This window comes from Schistocerca serialis, chromosome 1, assembly GCF_023864345.2.
Source record: "Schistocerca serialis cubense isolate TAMUIC-IGC-003099 chromosome 1, iqSchSeri2.2, whole genome shotgun sequence".
Classification (NCBI taxonomy): domain Eukaryota; kingdom Metazoa; phylum Arthropoda; class Insecta; order Orthoptera; family Acrididae; genus Schistocerca; species Schistocerca serialis.
This window is the reverse complement of record NC_064638.1, coordinates 441912734-441933688: the sequence shown is the minus strand read 5'-3', so window position 1 is coordinate 441933688 and position 20955 is coordinate 441912734.

Sequence of the window (20955 nt, the reverse complement as noted above, 5' to 3'; positions counted from 1 at the left end):
ATGCCCCCGGGAATAGAAAACATTGCATTAGAACTACTGATAGCCTTGGGAGAGCCAGCCATGACAAATCTCTACCATCTGGTGAGCAACATGTATGAGACAGGTGAAATGCCCTCAGACTTGAAGAGGAATACAGTAATTCAAATCCCAAAGAAAGCAGGCGTAGGCAGGTGTGAAAATTATCGAACATTCCTGCAAAATACTAACACGAATTCCATACAAACGAATGGAAAAACTGGGAGAAGCCGACCTCGGGAAAGATCCGTTTGAATTCCGTAGGAATGATGGAACACGCGAGGCAATACTGACCCTACGACTAATCTTACAAGATAGATTAAGGAAAGGCAAACCTACGTCTATAGCATTTGTAACCTTAGAGAAAGCTTTTGACAGTGTTGATTGGAATTCTGTCTTTCAAATTCTGAAGGTGGCAGGGGTACAGGGAGCGAAAGACTATTTACAATTTGTACAGAAACCAGACTGCAGTTATAAGAGTTGAAAGGCTTGAAAGGGGAGGAGTGGTTGAGAAGGGAGTAAGACATCTCCGATGTTATTCCAAAGGCTCTGAGCACTATGGGGCTTAACTTCTGAGGTCATCAGCCCCCTAGAACTTAGAACTACTTAAACCTAACTAACCTAAGGACATCACACACATCCATGCCCGAGGCAGGATTCGAACCTGCGACCGTAGCGGTCGCGCGGGTCCAGACTGTAGCTCCTAGAACCGCTCGGCCACCCTGGTCGGCGATGTTATTCAATCTGTATATTGAGCAAGAGGTAAAGGAAACAAAAGAAAATTTTGGAGTAGGAATTAAATTCCACGGAGAAGAAACATTGACATTGTGATCTTAACAGAGACAGCAGAGGACCTGGAAGAGCACTTGAACGGAATGGACAGTGTCTTGAAAGGAGGATATAAGGTGGACATGAACAAGAGTAAAACGAGGATAATGGAATGAAGTCGAATTAAATAATGTGATGCTGAGGGAATTAGATTAGGAAATGAGACATTTAAAGTAGCAGATGAGTTTTGCTACTTTGGGAGCAAAATAACTAATCATGGTCGAAGTAGAGAGGATGGAAAATTTAGGCTTGCAATGGCAGGGAAAGCGTTCCTGAAGAATAGAAATTTGTTAACATCGAGTATAGATTTAAGTGTTAGGAAGTCTTTTCTGAAGGTATTTGTATGGAGTGTAGAGATGTATGGAGTGGAACATGGACGATAAATAGTTTAGACAGGGACAGAATAGAAGCTTTCGAAATGTGGTGCTACAGAAGAATGCAGACGATTAGATGGGTAGATCATGTAACTGATGAGGAGGTACTGAATAGAACTGGGGAGAAGAGGACTTTGTGGCACAGCCTGACTTAAAGGGCGGATCGATTTGTAGGACATATTCTGAGGCATCAATGGATCACCAGTTTGGTATTGGAGGGAAGCGTGGGGGGTAAATATCGTAGAAGCACACTAAGAGACGAATACATTAAGCAGATTCAGAAGGATGTACGTTGCAGTAGTTACTAGGAGATGAAGAGGCTTGCACAGGATAGGATTGCATGGAGAGCTGCATCAAACCAGTCTCTGGACTTTAGATCTAAACAATGACATCCTCGAATGACATCCAATAATTCTTTCAGTCAATATCAAGCCGAATAACAGCTTGCATATGTGTGAGAAGTTGACCATTACGTTATTGATTTGCTCAATTTGTGAAGCACATTCTCTTGAATAAATCATCCAATGTTTCTGAAACTGTAATAATTTGTCTGTACATGTAATTCACATCGACGGATTTCCGTCCCATTCCGATAATTCCTTCGTGGAGCATCTTCTTTGGTCTTTGGTCTTAGAGCACATTTATCGCACTTTCACATCAATAAGGAACACGAACATTATTCCACTCATATATGCCACATCTACTGCTCAACTCTTACTATATTGGTACAAAATAGCTCATCAAATTTAAATCTTTCTCTACCAGAGATACACACAGCACACATAACATTTGTCTGCCTACGACGTGGCCACGCACGGTTTGCAGGTGAAGGAGCACCTGCTGACAATACTCGACGGCTGCGCGCCTCTGTTGTTAAGGACATCTGTGGTAGACCAACTGTTGGTTTCACAAAATTCACTCTAATCCTTAACAGCCACTCTACTGTTCTAAATGAGTAAGTGACTATAGCATCCTCACAAGTGAAAATTATTCCGATTTCGGGAGGGGGGGGGGGGGTGGAGGGACGAACTTTATTTCAATCTAGACGCTATCTCGTCAAGAGTCTGAATTTGTGCTTACAGTTTCCTACAGCCGATAACGCAACCGTGAGATGTAAGTAACTGCTGCGGACGTCCAAAATGCGAAGCTGAGAGCCATACTTGGAACGATGATATTGTTAGCGACGGAGCGCTAAAGTCTGCGGAGGGCTGTTCATGGAGCGCCACAAAGCGGCGTCAGGTGCGGGTAATGCGACGCCACGCACTGAGGGCGGCGTGTGTGTGACATAGGCACGACACCAGGACAAACACATACACACACACACACACACACACAGGTATCCACGGTTGCCAGGACAGTCCCTAGCATTACCGTGACGTGTATGTTAGTGGATTCATTGGGGGCGAGAGGGGGGTGAGGGGTAGTGGTACAGACAGACCGTTTTCCGAATACTGTCTTGGGCAGTTCGCTCGGCAACCACACGCAAAGGAAGTATCTTAGACCTCGTAGCTAGAAATAGGTCGGATCTTATCGACAATGTCAGTATGGAAACGGGGATTAGCGATCATGATGTCATTATACGAAAGTTAATAAATCAGTCAAGAAAGCTAGAAGAGTGTTTCTGCTAGCTAGAGCAGGTAAGCAGTTGTTAGCATCACACTTAGATAGTGAATTGGCATCACATAGTTCCAGTAAGATCGATGTAGAGGAATTATGAGCAAAGTTTTAGCATATAGTAAATCGTGATCTAGAGAGTTGTTTGCGTTGTAGGTCGATTAATAACAAAATTTCGAGGATGCTGAGGAAGCAGAGGCTGTTGTACTCTCAGTTCAAAAGCGAACGTACAAATGGCGGCAAGCGACGTTTAACAGAGATTCGTGCGTCTGTGAAAAGATCTATGCACGAAGCGTACAACTACCATCGCTTCACCTTAGCAAAAGATGTTGCAGGGAACCCGAGGAAATTTTGGTCTTATGCAAAGCTGTAAAATCACTAAGCGGATATAAGGCTTCCATTCAGCTTCCTGTTGACCTGTCTGGACTGAACGTTGAAGGTAGCAAAATGAAAGCCAGAGTTATAGATTTCACTTGCAAGAAAACATTAACACACGAGAATCGTACAAACATTCAGTTATTTGACCATTGGACTGACTTCCGTATGGACGACATACTAATAAGCATCCTCGGCGTAGAGAAACAGCTGAAAGATTTGAAAGAAAATAAATCACGAGGCCCTGATGGAATCCTAGTTCGATTTTACGAAGAGTACTCTACGGCATTGGCCGCTTACCTAGCCTGCATTTATAGCGAATCCCTCGGCAGTATAAAGTCTCAAGCTACTGGAAAAAGGCCCAGGTGACTCCATTATATAAGAAGGGTAAAAGAACAAATCCGCAAAATTCCAAGCCAATATCCCTAACCTCTGTTTGCTGCAGAATCCTTGAACATATTCTCAGCTCTAATACATTAAACATTCTTGGGACTGAGAAGCTTATATCCACAAGTCGGTTTTATAAGGCATCGCTCGTGCGAAACCGAGCTTGCCCTTTTCTCACATGATATACTGCGAACTATGGATGAAGACTACAGGCAGATTCCGTATTTCTAGATTTCAGGAAAACATTTGACGCGGTGCCCCGTTGCTGGCTGTTAACAAAGACACGAGCATAGGGAGTAAGTTCACTCATATCTGAGTGGTTCGAAGACTTCTTAAGTAATAAAACTCAGTATGTTGTCCTCGACGGCTAGTGTTCATCGGAGACAACGGTATCGTCTGGAGTGCCCCAAGGAAGTGTGGTGGTACCGCTGTTGCAAAGTGATATGAGATGGAACGAGCATGTGGGAACTGTGATAGGGAAGGGAAATGGTGGAATTCGGTTAATTGGGAGAATTTTAGGAAAGAAGATCACATCTAGGACGCTGCTGCGTCCTATTCTTGAGTACTTCTCCAGTGTTTGGGATCCGTACCTGGTCGGACTGAAGGAAGACATCGAAGAAACGCAGATGCAGGCTGCTAGATTTATCACCAGCAGGTTTGAACAACACGTACGTGTTACGGAGATGCTTCGGGAACTCAAATGGTAATACCTGGAGGGAAGTTGACGTTCTTTTCCAGAAACACTGCCGAGAATGTTTAGAGAACTGGCATCTGAAGCTGACTGCCGAATGATTCTACTGCCGTCAGCATACATTGCGCCTAAGGATCACGAAGATAAGATACGGGAAATTAGTGCTCATACGGAGGCATATAGTCAGTCGCTTTTCCCTCGTTCTATTTACGAGTGGAACAGGAAACGAAATGACTAGTAGTGGTACAGGGTACCTCCTGCCACGGACCGTACGGTGCCTTGCGGAGTACCTATGCAGAGATAGATGTACATATAGTGGAAAATGGCAAAGGTAAATGGTTTCAACCAGCACATAGCGGTAAACTGGCTGATTCAAAAGGTCACACGCAAACTGAAGGGAGTGACAGAGTACAAATACAAACGTTTGATTATAAACTTATGATCCTCGTTTGCAATTATGAAATTGGTATGCAAGCGACAGCATCACTACCTAACAAGTTCCAAAACGCCGTGCTTGAAAACGGGTACTACTGGTGATAAAGAAGTAGGGAAGGTAGTATGAAATGTTTTGAATCATCTTTGGGCTAGGGACTGTCTGTGTTCCCAACAGAAGGATCGACTTAGCGACACTATCCAACAGTACAGGGTCAATGTGTGAATATTTCACGCTTCCTCCTGCTTAGTCAAAAGGAGGAAATCGGTTGATTCTTTTGCATTGTGTGCAGGTCTGGTGGACCCTATGGAGGCACCATTAGTCCATGGGAGACTCCTTAGAAAAAAACAAAAAAGGGTCTTTTTACTATATTTTCTCCGTCGACAGCGGGCCAAAGCTCAGCTGAGGTTTCCAAGACTGCTGTGCACAGAAAATGGCTGAAGTTTTTACGATATATTCTTAAGATCTCGACTACGAACATCTTTCTAAATTTTCTGGATATCATTATCGTTCTCCAAGATTGTTGTTGTTGTGGTCTTCAGTCCTGAGACTGGTTTGATGCAGCTCTCCATGCTACTCTATCCTGTGCAAGCTTCTTCATCTCCCAGTACCTACTGCAACCTACATCCTTCTGAATCTGCTTAGTGTATTCATCCCTTGGTCTCCCTCTACGATTTTTACCCTCCACGCTGCCCTCCAATGCTAAATTTGTGATCCCTTGATGCCTCAGAACATGTCCTACCAACCGGTCCCTTCTTCTCGTCAAGTTGTGCCACAATCTCCTCTTCTCCCCAATTCTATTCAATACCTCCTCATTAGTTATGTGATCTACCCATCTAATCTTCAGCATTCTTCTGTAGCACCACATTTCCAAAGCTTCTATTCTCCTCCTGTCCGAACTATTTATCGTCCATGTTTCACTTCCATACATGGCTACACTCCATACAAATACTTTCAGAAACGACTTACTGACACTTAAATCTATACTCGATGTTAACAAATTTTTCTTCTTCAGAAACGATTTCCTTGCCATCGCCAGTCTACATTCTATATCGTCTCTACTTCGACCATCATCAGTTATTTTACTCCCTAAATAGCAAAACTCCTTTAGTACTTTAAGTGCCTCATTTCCTAATATAATTCCCTCAGCATCACCCGATTTAATTTGACTGCATTCCATTATCTTCGTTTTGCTTTTGTTGATGTTCATCTTATATCCTCCTTTCAAGACACTGTCCATTCCGTTCAACTGCCCTTCCAAGTCCTTTGCTGTCTCTGACAGAATTACAATATCATCGGCGAACCTCAAAGTTTTTACTTCTTCTCCATGAATTTTAATACCTACTCCGAATTTTTCTTTTGTTTCCTTTACTGCTTGCTCAATGTACAGATTGAATAACATCGGGGAGAGGCTACAACCCTGTCTCACTCCTTTCCCAAACACTGCTTCCCTTTCATGCCCCTCGACTCTTATAACTGCCATCTGGTTCCTGTACAAATTGTAAATAGCCTTTCGCTCCCTGTATTTTACCCCTGCCACCTTCAGAATTTGAAAGAGAGTATTCCAGTTAATATTGTCAGAAGCTTTCTCTAAGTCTACAAATGCTAGAAACGTAGGTTTGCCTTTTCTTAATCTTTCTTCCAAGATAAGTCGTAAGGTTATTATTGCCTCACGTGTTCCAACATTTCTACGGAATCCAAACTGATCTTCCCCGAGGTCGGCTTCTACTAGTTTTTCCATTCGTCTGTAAAGAATTCGCGTTACTATTTTGCAGCTGTGACTTATTAAACTGATAGTTCGGTAATTCGGTAATTTTCACATCTGTCAACACCTGCTTTCTTTGGGATTGGAATTATTATATTCTTCTTGAACTCTGAGGGTATTTCGCCTGTCTCATACATCGTACTCACCAGATGGTAGAGTTTTGCCATGACTGGCTCTCCCAAGGCCATCAGTAGTTCTAATGGAATGTTGTCTACTCCTGGGGCCTTGTTTCGACTCAGATCTTTCAGTGCTCTGTCAACTCTTCACGCAGTATCTTATCTCCCATTTCGTCTTCATCTACATCCTCTTCCATTTCCATAATATTGTCCTCAAGTACATCGCCCTTGTATAAACCCTCTATATACTCCTTCCACCTTTCTGCCTTCCCTTCTTTGCTTAGAACTATTTTGCCATCTGAGCTCTTGATATTCATACAAGTGGTTCTCTTCTCTCCAAAGGTCTCTTTAATTTTCCTGTAGGCAGTATCTATCTTACCCCTAGTGAGACAAGCCTCTACATCCTTACATTTGTCCTCTAGCCATCCCTGCTTAGCCATTTTGCACTTCCTGTCGATCTCATTTTTGAGACGTTTGTATTCCTTTTTGCCTGCTTCATTTACTGCATTTTTCTATTTCCTCCTTTCATCAATTAAATTCAATATTTCTTCTGTTACCCAAGGATTTCTATTAGCCCTCGTCTTTTTACCTACTTGATCGTCTGCTGCCTTCACTACTTCATCCCTCAGAGCTACCCATTCTTCTTCTACTGTATTTCTTTCCCCATTCCTGTCAATTGTTCCCTTATGCTCTCCCTGAAACTCTCTACAACCTCTGGTTCTTTCAGTTTATGCAGGTCCCATCTCCTTAAATTCCCACCTTTTTGCAGTTTCTTCAGTTTCAATCTGCAGTTCATAACCAATACATTGTGGTCAGAATCCACATCTGCCCCTAGAAATGTCTTACAATTTAAAACCTGGTTCCTAAATCTCTGTCTTACCATTATATAATCTATTTGATACCTTTTAGTATCTCCAGAATTCTTCCAGGTATACAACCTTCTTTTATGATTCTTGAACCAAGTGTTAGTTATGATTAAGTTATGCTCTGTCCAAAATTCTACAAGGCGGCTTCCCCTTTCATTTCTTCCCCCCAATTCATATTCACCTACTATGTTTCCTTCTCTTCCTTTTCCTACTGACGAATTCCAGTCACCCATGACTATTAGATTTTCGTCTCCCTTCACTACCTGAATAATATCTTTTATCTCGTCATACATTTCATCTATTTCTTCATCATCTGCAGAGCTAGTTGGCATATAAATTTGCATTACTGTAGTGGGCGTGGGCTTCGTGTCCAACTTGGCCACAATAGTGCGTTCACTATGCTGTTTATAGTAGCTAACCCGGACTTCTATTTTTTTATTCATTATTAAACCTACTCCTGCATTACCCCTATTTGATTTTGTATTTATAACCCTGTAATCACCAGACCAAAAGTCTTGTTCCTCCTGCCACCGAACTTTGCTAATTCCCACTATATCTAACTTTAACCTATCCATTTCCCTTTTTAAATTTTCTAACCTACCTGCCCGATTAAGGGATCTGACATTCCACGCTCCGATCCGTAGAACGCCAGTTTTCTTTCTCCTGATAACGACGTCCTCCTGAGTAGTCCCCGCCCGGAGATCCGAATGGGGGACTATTTTACCTCCGGAATATTTTACCCAAGAGGACGCCATCATCATTTAATCATACAGTAAAGCTGCATGTCCTCGGGAAAAATACGGCTGTAGTTTCCCCTTGCTTTCAGCCGTTCGCAGTACCAGCACAGCAAGGCCGTTTTGGTTAATGTTACAAGGCCAGATCAGTCAATCATCCAGACTGTTGCCCCTGCAACTACTGAAAAGGCTGCTGCCCCTCTTCAGGAACCACATGTTTGTCTGGCCTCTCAACAGATCCCCCTCCGTTGTGGTTGCACCTACGGCACGGCCATCTGTATCGCTGAGGTACGCAAGCCTCCCCACCAACGGCAAGGTCCATGGTTCATGGGGGGACAAAGGTTTAAAGCTAAAATCCGATATGAGGCGAAATCTAAATAAAAAATAAACTCGTCAGTTTGCTCAGATTTTAATGGTATATTCTCTAGGCATTTATCTAGAAAATTTATCTCTCCATTTTCAAAAATCATTATCTGTTACCGAGAAATACCCCAAAAACCTGTTTTTTTTTCAAAAATTCATTATCTGTTACCGAGAAATACCCCAAAAACCTGTTTTTTGGGTACCAAAATACAGCCGCGGAATCCGGTGTCATTAGACACAGCAAATGGTTGTAATGTCTACGATGTGTTCCTAAGATCCCGGTCTCAAATAATCTCGAAAATTTTCTTCGTATCTTTATCCATTTCCGGGATACAGAGGTTCAAATTTACCCTACTTGTACATGTAAAACACACACGTAAATGCGGTGTGAGGCGACAACGTGATTTCGTAAAGTAAATTAGCACGGTGAAATATGCGGCGAAGTGTCTGCGTTATCGCCAAGGAATGCCGCGGTGTAATACTGAAGAACATAAATCCGGTCTGAGGCGTAAAATTAGTTTTGTGTTATTTCAATTTCATAACCGTAAACTATCTAAATTTTACTGACCAATACATTTCCTTTCAAATTAATTACATGCCCTGTTGAAGGGAAGATAAGAGGGAAATCAGTGGAAACATACTCCTAACGAAGCGCTAAAAATGCGAATCTGTTCCTGTTAATTTAAGAGTCTCTGAATGCAAAGTGGGGTAGCAGATGCATCATTTTGTCTTCTTCAGCACCTTTAAAAATTTTCCCAATATGTTTGGCATGCGAACACGTTGGCACCTGTTTATGCTGCGAGAGAAGAAGACAGTGGCAGTGGCAAAGAGATGCAAAGTAATAAATACTAGAAGACAATAGATAGTGGTTGTGTTACGGAAAGAGTGAAGGAGCCAAAGACAGTGTGAGAATAAAAGAGATACACAGTGGCAGCCAGTTACAGGAGGACGGATGAAGAGAAAGAAAAAGTGGAAGTGGGTGAGACCCAGTGACAGTGATAGACAGAGTATATAACAGTAACAATGAGGAAGAAAAGACAGTGATAGTGAGAAGAGACAGCAGCAGTAGAAAAGAAGGTCCGAGATATTAGCAGTAAGAGAGAGCAAGAAGGAGACAATGACAGTGAAAGGAGACTGTAGTAGTAGGATAGAACGAAGGGGACTGTGATTGTGACACAGGAAGAAATAACGGAGAGACACAAAAAGACAGTGACAAGGAGTTGGGCTAAATGACTGAGTCAGGAAAGGCTACTGGAAGTGTGTGGATATGAGCGACTTAAATAGATTGGCTAGTGGGTGGCAGTGAGTTGCAGTTTCTGAAGGATTTGGGAATCGGAAGTGAGTTGTATGATATAAGAACGCGAATATGTTCAAATGCAAAATTTTTCGGAACTTTTTTAAGTCAATAGGAAGGTAGAATGAGACAGCTGGTACCACACTTTTGAGCCAGATTTAAATAAACAGCAACATATTCGCGGTTCCGACATGAGCATTTTTCCACTGGTGATGATATTTTTTTATATTCGCATTATTTTGCCGAGTAAAGCTCTCTTTTCCTATGATAGTCTGTTTATTAGACGCTTTGTTTTGTCTGGCACATCATTCCCCCCACCTAGTCTCTAATTTCCGTGTTGCGTTTGACCCTAGTCATTTCTGTTGTTCGGCTTTCATGCCGTATTTCTATCGCACACTGCCAGACGCACAAGAAAACGATTCTTTTCAATAGGTCCTGCAATTCTATCTGTCATTGTCAAGAACCAACTTCTTCACTTGTATTTTTTGCTATAATTTTAAACTCACTTCTGTGTCTTTTTTGTATTTCCTTCGATGTTTCAACGGTATACTGGCTAAACAGTAAAAAGTAAAGATTGAATACATGAATGCATACCTTTCTTATGCCATTTTTATCCGGGAAATTCACTCTTGGTCTTCTTTTATATATTTCCTTTTGTTTTGTGGGTGTATGTGTTGTTCTTAACATAAGTTAGTACATGTGTGAACCAACCAAAAAATTCACTGAGAAATCGATAAATGTCAGATAGTTGCACCAGACACTTCTAGTTGATCTACATAAGTCGCCACAGAAATAGAAAATAAGCAGGCATCGACAACTTGTCACTGTTGGAAAACTTTTAGGTACCATACGATAAGACAGCAGATCAACTCAGTGGCACAATGATCAAATAATGGCTCTTATAATTTCCCGATAAGTAGATACAACGTCAGTGAGTTACAGATAAGATGGAAAAGAATTGCCATATATGAAATGGTTATCAGAGAGAATTCGTATCATTCTTTTATTCAGAAAAGTCTTGATTGAATGAAAGCTAGCATGTTCTGACTCTAATGAGTCATCTTCAGAACCAGAACCTTGTAACGAAAGTAACAAGTCGTGATGTTAAGTAACCATGATGAGCGTTAGATGACGTCCTGACATGTCACTTTCGCAACAAGAAACTGGTTTTTATGATGACTCGATACAATGGAAACCTGTCAACTGTTATAAATCAATGAAATGGGATGAAGACGCCTGTGAATAAAGAGTGATTTTCAAGCAGATCGTGTGCTCAGTTTCACAGTGTCAAATTCATACCACTTTGTCCAATCCCTTGTATGCCAAGTCTGCAACTTCAATAATCCTAATTCGAATCGAATGTATTTCTCCGTAATTATCTCCAAATCACAGTAAGGATATCTATTGTCTGTGTGATGAAGGCTGACAACACGCCTGCGCACGTAAACGTTGATCAGTATGATACGACACAAACAATGGATTACGTTAAGACAGCTATCCTACTAAGCTACAGGGCGTCACTGCACCGACTTCGCTGGCACCTGAATGCAGGCCACCCGCCGAGCAGAGCTAGCGACACGTGCTAATGAAGTGCCACAGTCGGTGCGCATGCGCAGCAGAGACATGGCATCGGCGCTGTAGGCGGCAATTAAGCCCGCGCTACAATGGCTTGCCCGCAACACGTAATTATGCCGTCGCTTCGTGGCGGCAGCCCAGCGCCAGTCGAGCTGTGTTTCAATTTGCACCCCCCACCCCGTCGCCCGTGGCACGAGGGGCGCAGCGTGCAGCCTTCTTTCCCCAACAGGCCCGCTGGATAACATCCTCACTGGCTCTCGTTAAGTGGAGGCGAGCTTAGCAGGGTCTTTAGCACCTCTCGCGTTTAACGTGTATTTTGGCCGCGTATTTAATTACAGTGACCTACGGTGTGTGGTTCCCACTGGGGATTTGCAGGCACCGCTGTCATTCGTTTTCGTTGTTCTCTCCAAAATATCCTAATTTTATCTCTGATATTTTGCTGGTGCTTACTTCAGCTGCTAGCACTTGGCAACATGAGAAAAATGGAAACTTATGCGATGCGTTAACACTGTGATGCCGTTGCTTACACACTTCTATCACTTCTACAGAGGTGCCATCATTGAATTATGACGAAGTTTTTTGTAGGGGAAAGCCAGCCTGAAGATTTCCCGCACTGGAATACAACTACTAACCGACAGAAGATGGAGATTTCATGTCTCCACCATTTCCACACCTGTAAACGCTTAATCTGCCCCAACCTCAGCTAGGACAACGTAGACTCGATATCTACTCCATCAAATTTCTGCCACACTCTCCAAATTTTGAACGCCATGCACTCCTCCTTGATGTCCTCTTCGATTTCCATTACCCTCCTTGTCCATAAATTCCTTTCCCTCACCAACCAGAATGAACACCTTGGTATATCATACCCATTCCGCAAACCCGTCTCCAACAACCACATAGGTTTAACCAATACCGTAACAGATTTTTAAAACATGATGCGGTACTAGTGTCAGCCGGCCGAAGTGGCCGTGCGCTTAAAGGCGCTGCAGTCTGGAACCGCAAGACCTCTACGGTCGCAGGTTCGAATCCTGCCTCAGGCATGGATGTTTGTGATGTTCTTAGGTTAGTTAGGTTTAACTAGTTCTAAGTTCTAGGGGACTCAGCAATTGAGTCCCATAGTGCTCAGAGCCATTTGAACCAACCAGTGTCAGAAAACTATAATGTCAACAACCACCTAGTTCCCTCACTAATTTCCATTCCTGACATGTTGCGCACGATCTGCTCTTGAAGAAAATAAAATATCATGGTAACACCTACTCAGATCGTACGTTTCCCTACCATCTACCCTCTCGCATTACACCCATTCTCAGATAGCAACACTCCTGAGCCAGTAATACCCCACATCTTATCAGAACCAATCAATCGCTGCCAAATTTTTTCTCCCAGTGCATATTCTTCCCATTTTAATGCTATGGTTTACGGATATGTTATAGCAGTATTATCACTCTTTCTTTTAAAAGAACCTCACTTTGAAATCATCATTTTATTTTTTATATCTCTAACAAGACAATCACAAAAGTGTTTCACAATCCAGTAACGTGTTTGTACCAGCTAGTCATCTCGCTACTGGGGCCACAAGTGTTTCAGAGCACAAGTTCAGCGCACGGTGTTAGATACAGGGATTCACAGCAGACGATGTCTACGTGTTCCCATGTGGACCAAACGACATTGAGATTTACTATTGCAATCGGAACGGGAACTTCTATATTGGACGCTGGATTGATGAAAGCGTGAGGCTTGGTCAGATGAATCACGTTTCTTGTCATAACAAGTCTGTGGTTGGCAGTTGAAGATAACAAAACTCATCGTCGTTTGACAACAGAACAGACTCCTGTATGGACGACATAGTAATAAGCATCCATGAAGTAGAGAAACACCTGAAAGACTCGAAAACAAGTAAGTCACCGGATTAGGATGGAATCCCAGTTCAGTTTTACTTAGCTTGCATTCATCTCGAATCTCTCGCCCAGTGCGAAGTCACAATCGATTGGAAAAAGACGCAGGTGACTCCTGTTTGTATACAGGGTAAAAGAACGGACGCGCAGAATTAGAGTCCCGTATCCCTAACATCGGTTTGCTGCGATTATAATAAATTTTCTTCAGACCGAGAAGCCTATGTCCACGAGTCAGCTTGGTTTAAGAAATCATCGCCCGAGTGGTATTCAGCTTGCCCTCTTCTCACGTGATATACTGCGAACCATGGATGATGGGCAACAGGCAGGTTCCACATTCCTAGATTTCTGAAAAATATCTGACAGGGTGCCCCACTGTACAAGGTTAATGAAGGCAGATTCCCAGATATGTGAGTGGCTCAAAGACTTCTTAAGTAACAGAAGCCAATATGTTGTCCTCAACGGTGAGTAATCATCGAAGACAATGCTGCTGTCAGGAGTGAATCAGAGAAGTGCGGTAGGACTGCTATTATTTGCTGCATACGTAAATGATCTGACGAACCGGATGGGCAGCAATCTGCGGTTGTTTGCTGATGATGCTTTGGTGCACGGTAACGTGTCAAAGGTGCGTGCCTTTAGGAGGGTACAAGATGGCTTAGACAAAATTTCTAGTTGGTGTGATGAATGACAGCTATCTCTAAATGTAGATAAATGTAATATAACGCGGATGAGCAGGAAAAACAAACCCATAATGTTCGGTAACATCATTAATAGTGTCCTGCTTGTCACAGTCACGTCGTTTAAATATCTGAGCATAAATGCGTAAAGCTGTATGTAATTGAGTGAGCATGTAAGGAATGTGTTAGGGAAGCCTAATGGTCGACTTCGGTTTATTGCGAGAATTTTAGGAAAGTCTGGTTCATCTGTAAAAGAGCCGACATATAGAACGATACTGCGACCTGTTCTTGAGTACTGATCGAGAGTTTGGGATTAGTACGGAATAAAGGAAGATATCGAAATAATTTACAAGTGGCTGCTATATTTGTTTCCAGCACATTCGAACAAAACGCAAGTGTTACGGAGATGGTTCAAAACTCAAATGGGAATCCTTGGAGAGAAGGCGACTTCCTTTCTGAGGCACAACATTGATAAACTTTAAAGAACCGTAATTTGAAGCTCATTGCAGAACGTTTCTGCTGCCGCTAACATACATTTCGCATAAGGATCAAGAAGATACTTGCGAGTGGAAGAGGATAGGAAATCGCTTGTAGTGGTACGTGGCACCCTCTGCCAAGCACTGTACCGTCGCTTGCGGAGTATTTATGTAGATGTAGATGGTCGTGTCAGCATACTCTGTGACCCATGTGAACGGCTGCCTGGAATCCGCACTGCAGCTGCGCTATGGATTCATGAAGGCGCGGACAGCATTATGGTATGGAGGAAATTTACCTAGTCTTCCATGGGACCTTTGAAGGTAATCGAAGGCATCATGTTAGGTGTGGACTCTTAACATAAATATGGACCACCTGCATTCCTTCATGCTTTAAGGCTACCCAAACTGCGGTCGCATCTTTCAACAGCATAGCGGTTCGTGCTGCAAGGCCGTGACTATGATATAGCGTTTTGAGGAGCGTGGTACTCAACTCATGTAAATGTTTTGCCCACCAAATTCACATGATCTGAACGCGATGAGCCACATCTGGGACGTTGTCGAATCCATGCCACACAGAATCGCTTCCATTGTGCATACCATAGATGAGCCAAAACGTTCTTTAACACTTCTTACTGGAAAACAACAAACAAATGAAGTAGTGAATCTTGATATTTTCCTGGCGTACAGAATATTTTATGAGATTCAGGACTGCAGCCAGATCATGTTGACTTCTTACCACAATATTTCGACTGGCAATCGTTGCGTCACTGGAGATTGCTAGCCTTTTTTTTTTATTGAATTTCAGTTCCCCAGCCGGGGTGGGCTGGCAGCATCATACACACTGCTCTTCTGTCGAGAGAGAGTAAGTACATAACAGGAAGACATTTAAAAAAAACATAAAGGAGAAATATGGTGTAACATACATATAAAAAGGAGGAACATGATGCGAGAGAGCATACAAAAGGGGGTGACTGTAAAAATGGAGATAAAAATCTAAAAAGGCATAGTACACAAAAAAACACACACACTGTAACAATTAAAGGAATGCAAGGCGAAGCACAGTTGGAGGATAAAGTCAAGAACATGATTAAAACCATAGCACTTGACATCACTGTATATTGGCACCGAACACAACACTTACATAGCACACTGACGACGGAGAACCAACTGGGACGTTCTGCTAGGAGTAGGGATACAAAGGAGAAGGGAAAAGGGGGGGAAGGGGTGGTGCTAGAGGGAGGAGAGAGATGGGGTGGAGGCGCACTGAATGGGGCTGGGGAGGGAAGGCTGGGAGAGGAAAACAGCCGAGGACGGAGTGCAGAGGCTCAAGGGGGAAAAGGAGGAGGAACTGCTTTGGGGGAAGGAAGAGAGAGGAATGGGGGCCCTGGTGAGGGTGGATAAGGCCATGCTACAGTTGATAGGAAGGGTAGACGTCATGGCGAAGTTCATCATCCGTGAGGGGGAGGTGCTGGAAATTGCCAAGATGAGGGACATGGAGGGCGTGAAGATATACAGAGGGGGGATACAGCGATAGAGGTGTGGCAACAGGCGTGAGTGTCGGAGTGGAGAGGAGGGACGACACCAGGGATGGGGGAACAAGCCTGTGGACAGTGTAAAGAATGTGGATATGTTGGAGGAAAAGGAGAAGGTGGTGGAAGCGGATGAGGTTGTACAGGAGCCATGTGGGGGACAGATGGCAGATATGGAAGGCAAGGTGGAGCCTGTGGCAATCAAGGATTAGAAGGGCATTATCAAAGAGGGAGGGGGCAGAGATCCAGGCAATGCTGGAATAACAGAGGAATGGACAGATGAGGGATTTGTAGGTGTGGAGGATGGTGGAAGGATGGACGAAGAATGCAATACCTATGTCTGGCCAGACAGGAGTTTCAGGAAGCTGAGGCAGGTATGGGCTTTCTGCTGGATACTTAGGAGATGAGGGGTCCATGTGAGGTGATGGTCGAGAGTGAGGCCAAGATATCTCAGGGTGGGGTGAGGTGAAGGGGAACACGATAAATGGTCAGGTAGAGATCATGGAGACGGAAGGAGTGGGTGGTGCAGCCTATGATGGTTGCCTGGGTCTTGGAGGGGTTGATACAGAGGAACCACTGGTGTGCCAAGTGGTGAACTAGTCAAGGTGGATTTGGAGGGTGTGTTGGGACCGTTGAAGGGTAGGATAGAGATCTATGAAGGCGGTGTCATCAGCATATTGGAGGAGGTGTACAGGTGGGGGTGGTTTGGGCATATTGGCAGTGTACAAGAGATAGAGGAGAGGGGAGAACTCGGAGCCTTTGGGGGACGCAGGCAGTGGGATAAAAGGTATGGAAGTTGGTATCGCGGAAGGTGACATAGGAAGGACGGCGTGAGAGGAAGGAAGCGACCAGACAGATAAAATTAATAGGCAGGGAGTAAGCATTCTGGAGGTCGAGGGAAATTACTAGTTCACGGTTTGGCTTCATAGCAAAAGTTTTCGCGGAGACGCATGCGCACTGGCGGCCGTCACCGGTGCGTCCACTATCGAAATACGCGCCCTCTGCAAATACTGTTCCATCTGTGGTGGGCAGGAGCCTGCGTCAGAGTGAAACTACATATCCGCCCCCTGTCGGAACGCACGCTCGCAGCGCTAAAAACAAACTTCAGACGTCGCCAGATGCGACATTATAAATAAAATGTTTTCTCTCAGAAGAAATTAAAAAGATCCTTTTGGTATTCCATCTTGAACATCTCCGAATTCGTTACGTTACTCACAAACTCGACTCTACCCACCCCATACCCTCCACATCCTCAATAGATGGAAGTTTAATCGCCTTTGGTTACTTGACCATGAAATCTGCCCTGATATATACCCATCCTACGAGATCTAAATGAACCCATCCCATCTCCCCCGGTCAGGGCTCCGTTCTTCTCAGTTCCTCTCCACTCACATTCTAAGCCTTGGTCCTCCTGTATTAATCTGCTTGGACAGGCACCCTCTTAAGTAGTACCCCAATTGCTAAGTCCCGTTGATACCCCTGGCAGTCTAGGCCCACTTCACAATGACTTTTCGCTACTTTAAACTTATGCTCTTGTCCCTCTGCCTTTTATCTTTCGTGGAGCATTCTCTTTCCGTTTCATCTGTATTAGTTTTTTTAATTCATCACATATAGGGTGTTTATAAAAAAATATAGGGGTTTTAACGCTTTAAAATATTTATTATATTAAACTTACAGTTATAAATGGTATGTCAAATGAAAGATCAACTTAAACAGTTTTACCAAGAACCTTATGAATGTTAAACGTGAGCACCATTTGTCACGCGGCACACATCAAGTCTATAGCCGAGTTCTTCCCAAACGTTGATAAGTGTGTCTTCAGTTATTGTAGCAACAGCTGCTTCAATCCGGTTTCTTAATTCAGGGAGGTCTGCTAGTAGCGGAGGCACGTACACACGATCCTTGATGAAGTCCCAAAGGAAAAAATTGCATGGCGTTAGGTCGGGTGAATGTGGAGGCCATGCTAAGCTAGCCCTGTCATTGGGCTCCTTGCGGCCTATCCACCTCTCGGGTACAGTGAAGTTCCACCAATCGCGTACTTCGCTATGCCAGTGAGGTGGCGCACCATCTTTATAAGGTTCTTGGTAAAATTGTTTGAGTTGCTCTTTCATTTGTCATATCATTTATAACTGTAAGTTTAATGTAATAAATATCATAAAGCGTTAAAACCCCGATATTCATTTATAAACACCCTGCACTCCGCATTTTATATTTTAAATTATGTTCCTGAATCTATGTCTTTCTATAATGTCGAAATTCATTTGTCGAGCTGCCTTGTCCAATTTTATGCTCTGTTTTAAATTTTTCCTCTCATATGGGTGAAGAGTGGCGATTTTTATCCGTTGACAGCCCAGCCCCCCTCCTTATGGAGCCAGGGGAATGAAATGACAATAAAGAAATAAAATAGCAGTCTCCAGTGGAGAACACTCACCTGAAGATGGCTCAGCTGTTGTCAGCCGAAATATTGTGGCAAGAAGTCAACATGATCCGACTGCAATCCCGAAACCTCATAGAATAAATGAAGTGGTTTTAGTATTTTTTCTGTTTTCATCAACTGGGCTGGCTAAAGTGGACGAGCGGTTCTAGGCGCTACAGTCTGGAACCGCGCGACCGGTACGGTCACAGGTTCGAATCCTGCCTCGGGCATGGGTGTGTGTGATGTCCTTAGGTTAGATAGATTTAAGTTGTTCTAAGTTCTATGGGACTGATGACCACAGCAGTTAAGTCCCATAGTGCTCAGAGCCATTTGAATCAGCAACTGGTTTCCTGTTTGTTAAAATAATCAGCAACCATTATTTTATTCCTTTGGCTACTTCAAGCGCCTAAAATCTTCCTTCAGAAGATTATAATGATAGCATTATCATTTTAATTTTTTATTCAAAAAGACAATTTGATACTTAAACAACCCACTATCTTACTCATATGTGGGTCCTAATTCTACATATACATTACAGTTACTCCAGCTCCATTGTATCACTACAGGTGGTGCATTCTGTTATGTTATTACTCCACAATGGGCATCTCTTACTTATGATATCATTATTCATTCCAAATGTTACTTTTACGATTGAGCTATCTACGATGTTAATACGCTAGTGTCTGTTTCTTTTCTTTTTTTTTTTTTTTTTAATTTGCCGCAGTTTCACACTAACAGTTTATCCTGTCTTAACCTACATATAATCTAAAATTCGTATTACTACTTTTATAATTAGTACTTTGTCGTAATCGATGATTTATGCACCCTCCCCCTAAATCCGAGATGAGGTGGATCCCAGCCGTGAGGCGGCTAGCCAAGTCCACGACCTGGCGGAACAGGACAGATGCATAGAGTCATGATCGGTGTGTTATTCTAATTACGACTGTTCCTTTGAAACTCCCTAAAGATTTTTTTATATTTCATTTCCAAGTTCATTAAGAGTTTTGAATGTGTCCTGTTGCCTGAGCAGATGGCGCATGTCGCGATTGGGTAACTGTTGCCTAAGTTGTGATGCAACGTCGTCAAAAAGGGGCCACTCGTACACCAAATAGTCTGGAGTGCCCTGTATGTCATCACAGTCACACGATAGTGTAGACCACTTACCGGCAAAGATATGCTGGATACGGTCCACGTCCGGTAAGAAAATGCAGCAGTCCTCTGTTTGGTTTGAAGTATCTGAGCTGCAGGCGCTCCATGATATTCGGCAGCAACTCATAAGTTCTGCGACCAGTTTCATCCCTATTCCTCTGCTCCCTCGATAGTTCCTCACCCTTCTTTCGATAGCGGTTTTGTCTCCTACTTGGACTCCCATTATCTGAATTATTTCCTCTCTTTTTTCTTTTTTTGCCCAGCACCATGCGACCTCCCCCTGATTTTGATATCAAGCGGACGGAGTCCCACTAACACTAACAGTGCTCTCCCCTCCCCCCTCCCCCCTCACAGGAGTCGTTCTATATGCCAGTAGCGATCTCAGGAGACATATTCTGCAGCACCCTTCTCACGGCTATGGCAGGCATGACCCTCGTGATTGTGTGTTCCCTGACTCCCAAGCCGTATCCAGTAATGGATGTTAGGATGCTGTTATAGTACAGCTTTATCAGGTCTGCTGGTAGGTGGAACGTTTATGGCCAATTTCAATAAGAATATTGACTGTTTCCAGCGATCTCTGGGTCACGGTATCAGTATGTGTCGTGTAGTTCCATTTCTCGTCAACGACTACTCCCAGTATCGGGCCTCGCGGCGCCAAAGAACAGGTGGGCCACCTATTCTGACCGTCGGATTTCTGATGATCTGTCCCTTCAGTAGTAAATAAGTGTACTTGCTAGGTGCTACCATCATCTGTGCTCTGTGGCACCATGCTGTCAATATTGACATAGCCCTTTCCACTTTTAGCTCAAGATCCTCGCGGCTACGACCCTCAACCAGCAGGGGGAGGTCGTGTGCGTAGGCACATCATCATTATTCTTCAAGCTGTCCAGAAGATTAAAATAGCTATGAGCACTATGGGACTTGTCATCAACCTCACAAACCTAAGGACATCACACACATCAATGCCCGAGGCGGGATTAGAACCTGCGACCCTAGCGGTCGCGCGGCTCCAGATTGAAGCGCCTAGAACCGTTCGGCCACAGCGGCCGGCTGTCCAGAAGAGGTTCCATATTAACATCCTAAAATAGTGGCCCCAGGACAGAGCCCTTTGGATACCCCTTTGTTATCTTTTTACTGATTTTCCCACTAGGGGGCGATAGCCAGACGTCTCTTTCTTCACAATAGCTCTGAAGACAGCCATATAGTGGCCCTGGGTACTCTTTCCGCCACAGGCAGGAGAAGAGCGAAGGCCACTACAGGTTGTTTGTTATAAGCGACACTGATATCTTCCATGATACCGTCTGTTTACTCGTGCGGGGCTGATTCACATACCTCAGCCGCCAGGGCGATTACATCAGACGCCGATCGTCCCGACCGAAAGCA